This window comes from Cupressus sempervirens, chromosome 10, assembly GCF_028749045.1.
Source record: "Cupressus sempervirens isolate cs-2001-9-10 chromosome 10, ASM2874904v1, whole genome shotgun sequence".
In the NCBI taxonomy this organism is placed as follows: domain Eukaryota; kingdom Viridiplantae; phylum Streptophyta; class Pinopsida; order Cupressales; family Cupressaceae; genus Cupressus; species Cupressus sempervirens.
In genome coordinates this window covers 898308675-898315465 of record NC_143127.1, presented here as the reverse complement: position 1 = coordinate 898315465, position 6791 = coordinate 898308675, and positions in this window count along the sequence as shown.

The following is a 6791-nucleotide window of genomic DNA, read 5'->3' as shown; positions in this document are numbered from 1 at the left end:
GGTTTTGAAGAAAAACTTGGTGAGGTTCTGATACTCAAAAACCAATATCAACACTCAACATTGTCATTCTCTTGGTAGATGTAGAAGCTCAATTCATGCTAATCACTTTAAAGTAGTTTGAACACGACCATCACTAGTGACTTAGTGAACACTATTAAACTCAACATATAAACTGAATGGGTTGGTTGACATTGCATGGCTCGATCAACACTAACACTATGAGATCAATATAAATTGAATCACTTGGTTGACCCTTCTTGGCTTGATCAACACTAGATTCACATCACTAACACTGTGAGTTTAGGAGACACTAGAGGCCTTAGTACTATGAAGCTCTATTTGCACTGTCACTAATCAACTTGATAGATACTACTAAGCATGGACTGAATACTAATTTTGGAACTTAGTAGCAACTATAGAACTTGGTAGAACTTGGATTACTCAATTAACATAGAAAACTACAAGATAAGCTTGATAGCTGTTTAACCAATTGACTAAGTGTGAGTTACTAATAAATAAATTTGACCTTAATGTCAACAAGGATCTTATCCTGATATTTTCCATTATAGATGTCTGCCTAAACTTGTTCATTTACTAGGATGTTCTACCCTTTGTTTAACCAAGTCACTTTATAATGATATACGTGTGGCATCTTTATCAAGCCAAGTTTTTGTACTACCTCCTCTGAGATTGCATCATTAGTAGACCCCGAGTCTATGATTACCTTACATACCTTGCCTAGTATTTTGTAAGTAGTCCTAAATCATTCTCTTCTATGCTTGGGTTCCTCCTTTCCAGCTTCCTTCACTAGAACTCTCCTCAACATGAGGGTTTCCCCTTTCTCTATATCAAGATCAACTTCACCTATTTTCTAATTATCCTCTTCTTGGATGTAGGTGATTTTATTTTTCTCCATAGGATGAGGATACCTTCTCTAGACATCTATAGGTAGGGTGTCCTAACTTTCCATAGTTATGGCACTTCATATTGCTAAAGTGTGAGCGTCTGGTGTTGTTCCCATATTTTCCTCTACCACCATTTTTGGATCCTCTACCCCTACTAGAGCCTCCCCTCTAATTGGTCTCATTGGCCTACTCATTCCACTTATAATCCGCATAGCCTTTCTAGTCATTAGTCATTTCATTAGAGCCTCCTCTTGAGCCACCTCTAAAATCTTTCCCCCTACCTCTGGTCTTGGAACTTGAGTCCATTTTCTTCCTCAGTTTATCTTCCACCTTTCTATCCTTTTGAAAAAAAAGTCCATTTAGATATCTATCGAACTTGATTCTCTCTACTTCCTGCACCCTTGATTTTAAGGCCAATCTCTGAAACTCCTCTGTATAGGTAGCCACATCAAGGTCCTTCTTCTTGAGATTCTACCTCTTCTTGTGAAACTGAATCTCATAGTCTTCTGGTAGATAGGTTTCCTTTATCCTTGTCACCATAGCCTTCCAATTAGCTATAGGTTTCTTCCCTTCACTCTCTCTTTCCTCTTGCATAAAATTCCACCATGTCAAAGCTTGACCTTTCAATCTAGATTTTGCAAATCTCACCTTTTGAGCCTTTGTCATCCCTTCACATTTGAAGTAGTTATCAATGCTCTCAAGCCATTCTAGTACTAGCTTTACATTCATCTTACCATGGAAAAGTGATAAATTTTCTAGCCTCTTTCCTCTAAAAGCCTTGAGGGAGGAATGGTTCTTGTTCACCAAGTGGAGGATCTAGTTTAGGTATCTCATCCTCCAAACTCACCTTCTCTTTACCCTTGCTAAAGTCTTCATCTTCCTTAGCTTGGCCTTTATCTTCCATCTCTTTTATCTTAGCTTTCACCTCCTCTATGGTTTCATCAAGGACCCTAGTTTTCTCTTCTATGAGCTTCTTTTTATCATCTACCTCCTTTTCCAACTATGCATTGGTAACCATCTTTGTATACCCACTTGACTCAATGGAATACGACATATGACCACAAGCCTCAATCTTATGGCTCTGATACCACTTTGATGGTGAGCTTCCTCACTCTAGAGATTTATTTCTCTTCCTAGGACACTCCTATCCACTTAGGGTTACTACTCCTAACCTTAATCTATAGCATCCCTTCCCAACCCCCTTTCACCAAGAAACTCACCCAAAACTCAAGTTCCAGTAATATACCTTCAATTCACCAACTATGCACTCTTTGACCTAGAATGCCAAAACTTCACTATGTGAACCTAAGAGGCCAAAGTAAAGGCTGAACCCTCCTACTAAGGTTCTTGACCCATTTCCCACCATTCTACATCATTCTTTCAAGTTTCACACTCATACATCTCCAAATTGCCTAGTTAGCGCTTATATCTCTAACAACCCCTATTAGCCCTCCTAGAAACAAGGAAAGTGCAATAACTCATAAAAAAATTAACAATGGCCCTTGATGTATTCGAGTCTTTTTTTCCTTATGACATAAGATTGAATTTTTTCTAGTCTTAGGCCCCTAGGTTGATTGTATAGTACAACTTCAGAAAACCCTCATCTCAGGGGTTTCAAAGGCAATGAACATGATTCCTTCACCACTAGCTTCAAAATCCATTCCAAACCTCCTCCTTTGAGTTGTGAAACCTTGAAACTCTACTCCATTTCCAATTTAGATTAGCTCATGTTAATGCACCATTCTTCTTCAAACTCCAATTCAAGCCTTCATTACACATTGCCAAGATTACATTGTTTGCCTAGGGCTCGCTTGAAAAATAAGCTTCCTAACTTGCATAGACCCAAAAATAAATATGTACACTATTTACATGGGCTATTTTTTTTTCTCTAAGAGCCATGGTGTTTTGACCAAGGACACTTTGTTAGTTTGTGGTGACTAATCAGGGAAGTACTCTACATACTTGGCTGTATATACTTCATAAAACTTCAAAAAAATTTGGGCCCTATTTTATCTATAATTTTGGGTTGACATATTGTAATTAACTATAACCCTAAAGTGAAAAAAATACTTGTATAAAAGGGCTTAGGTTTAGCAATTTTTTTCATAGGGTGTGATGCAAAACTTGCTTCTTGGAGCGGTATTGAGCTGTAAGGGATTACAATTTGTAATCAGGTTGTAATCATTGGATCGTAATAATATTGGACTTGCTATTTGGTGGACATAGCCCAGGGTTTGGGTGAAATGCATTAAATCTTGGTTTTTTTTGGTTCTCTTCTATATGCTTTATTATTTTTTGATATTGTTTATGTTTGCATGTAATTGTTATTTCTATCTAAGATTAAGCCTAACATACTCAAGCCATAGCAATTTTCATGCTGGCAATACAAAATTGGACAACAAGAACTCTAAAACTAATTAATTTTCTAAACCCTACAAAATAAAATATTGAAAAAAAAAACTATACATAGATTCAAAGAATAATCTCAAAACACTATTCCATCAAAAATAGCCAGTTTTTCAATCCAGTTCCTCTATTCAATTCTCCCAAATCATGTTCAAGTTCATAAAATTTCTCCCTTATAGGTACAATCCATACATACAAAAATCCAACCCCTAGAAATGAGTTGGAAAAGGTTTAAAGAGTCTTCATCCTCCATTCTAGCCTTTAGTTCAAACCATAAATAGCTAAGTAGTTCATTCTTCCAAAACTAGATAAAAAGTTGGTAAGCAATTTTGCAAAAATTGCAAAGTTGTTAATGCAACGTTTTGACAACTTTTGCAATTTTGCACATTGGCTCTTCAACCTTGGCTAGTATGTTACCAAATCTGATAAAATGACCTTAGGACACCTAAGGACCACCCCTACACAATTCTTGCCCCCCTTTTAAGGCTTTTTTTGACATTTTTCCCATTAAAGCAATTTCCAAGCAATTTTACCTAATAGGACCTATTGCTCATGTTTTCGCTTTGTGCCTATCTAAATATATATCAAAGTGAATGCTCTAGTTTTTCTTTTCAAGTTTAGGGTTTGGTGTTCTAAATTTTCTTATCCCTCGAAAAACCGTATTTCTATTTCATCAAAAGTGTGTTGCCCTAAATATTTTTTTGTATTAGGTCCCTCTTCATTTTATTTTTGAGTGGGAGAAAATCTTCTAAAAATATTTATTATGTTTTTGGGAACCTTTTGAATGGTTATTCTCATAGTTTCCTAAAGCTCCTGAAAGGATCTTTAACTATCAAATCTATTCAAGATCAATGATAGTCACTATGTCATCATTACAAATAGCATGCCTTTTACTGCTAGTGACATGGTGACTAAAATTTGGTTGCATGCAAGACCTAGTTGGTGACTAAACAATGGTTTCAAGATGAGTTACTTGCATTGTTAGATCTCCCTAAGATTGATGGTGGTCACATTGTTGTTATTGGAATTTTTATGGAGTTTTTCGATAACAACATAGTGATTGGCCACGAAAAGAGAATACAATAGGATCAAACTTAAAAGAAACACCGTAACAATTACATGTCATTAATGGGCATGTCATCATGTCAAAATGGAATGATGTAATATGAAACTAAGGATTTTCACTCAAGGAAATGTACTTGCTAATCTGTGTCTTCAGATCTATTCAAGATCAACAATCATTGCTATGTTGTTATGAAAACTTGCTCAAACTTTAATGTTCATGACATGGTGACCAAAGGGAAGTTATATAGACCCACCACATTTAAAATGGAATGATCATAGAGTTTTTACCATCCAAACAAGGCATCATCAATGATGGTCACTATGTAACCATGAGAAGTTGCTCAATGTTTATTCTTAACAACATAGAGAGCGTGACACATGTCCAAAAGCACAAGTGGGTGCAATATAATTCAAAAGTAGTGAAAAGAAAAGCTTATGTGGATAGATTCAATTGGTTTGAATGCCAACTTGGAAGGTAGAAGTTGAGCCATTAAATTTTTAATCCCTCAATCATCATATTTTTCACAAATCGATGGCTTATTTTTAAATTGGGAGGTGATGCTAGCCTTTTTTTTTCTATGATCCATTTATGAGAATTAAGGCTCCCTGTATGAAGCAAAATTAGAGATATAGTGTAGGATTTCAGATTTCTTTCTCCACACAAATGATTTTCTAATTTTTTGAGAGCCAAGAACTTGTTGAAATTTTTTCCCACCTGGTTGAATTGTGAAAGAGCTTTTTGTATCTGCTATCTATTGTAGAGTTCAAAGAAGAAATAGCAGAGAGCCAAGTAGGTATCTCAACTTGCATAACACTCAAAAAATTCAAGTTTTTCTACATCATTATTATCAAATATGCCTCCAAAGAAGATTTTATTAGGAAAAGTAGAATATGGCAGTAGGAATATACATGATTTTTTGGAATAGTTAACTGAGTCCATGAATGAGTCAACCCAAATTAAAAAGCTAATTCCTGTGAACCTTAGACTCAAGATTGCAGATGATTTATATGATAAAGGGAATTGGTTTAGGGATGCTATTACTTCTAAAATAGGGCTCCATCTTTTTAAGAAATGGTTTTCAGAAAGGAAGTTGTTTGCCACACATGGAAATATTTTGAATTTTGATTTGGGTAAATTAGTTGTCCTTGGTGTTTTCATGGATTCAAAAATTTTCATAGCCCTAACACAAAATTACAACCCAGTAGTTAGGGTAGTAAGGAGAGTACACGGAGAATGCCTAGTAGGAATTAATGCTGAAGAAATTCGAGAGGTCTTTGGATTGGAGCTAGTTACAAGTTACCATGAGCTCATTGATTTTTAGGGTTTGGAGAAGGAATATTTGTCTAAGAAGGATTAGGTAAGGCAAGGTGCATTGAGAGAACACCAAGCCATAATTGGAAATTTGACGTTTATTACAACATCAATTAAAGATCCTTTTAAGAAGGAATTTTTAACTACTAGGGCAATAGAAATTTACATGACTTTATGTAGGGGTTTTGGTGAGGATGAACCAAATTTTATGCCCATAAAGTTCATGTATATGATGGCATGAATTTTTTTCTTTTGGTGTGGATATCATCATTGATTTTGCATCTTACCTAGTAGAGGAAATTCATGTAGGACTAGTTGGAATTACAAAGAGCAAAGTTGATAAAACATTTGGCCATTATTCATTATTGATGTAAATTTTATTATTTAAATCGGTTACTTACTTTGAAAAAGAGATGGTTTTAAATAGAGAATATGAGGGAGAAGCTCTACTAGTTTAGTTGTGGAGTACAAATATGACTTGGGATGCAGCGGAGGCTACTTTTGTTAGATTTGATAGATATTTCACATCCAAGTTGAGAAACCTCATATTAAGGGACAATCACAGAATTCACAAGGTACTATTGGTTTTTATCAAGCCTATGGACAACCCTTCTAATTTGAAGGTATCCCATAATTGGGTAGATATTATACCCTACCTTGTTTCTATAGTTTTTAGATAATATGGTATTCAAGGGACCCCCCATGTACTTCCTTACCAAGTGCCTCTGAAGGTAGGGATAGCTGAAATGCTATGGTAGATAGGTGGATTGGAGGAAGCACAATTGACTAGTAGGTCTAGGGGCTCAATTTTCCTATCTTGCATTGTTTCTCACCAATTCATAATCACTAAGAGTGGGTAGTTGTTCCTTTATAAATTTTTGGACCAATATAAAATGGTTTTCTCTCATGCTCATTTTTGTGATAGTGAGGGAGTTTTTGATATTTTTAGATGAAGGGCTAAAACTGGTGCAAAGGACCATCAACCCTACTTCCCAAGACATAATAAGGAATGAGTTCTCTCTTCAAAAGAAAGAGATTAGAAATGAAAAGTGGAGAGTTTACTCTAGGGTTTTAGAATTCATTAATTGTTTTGATAAGAATTA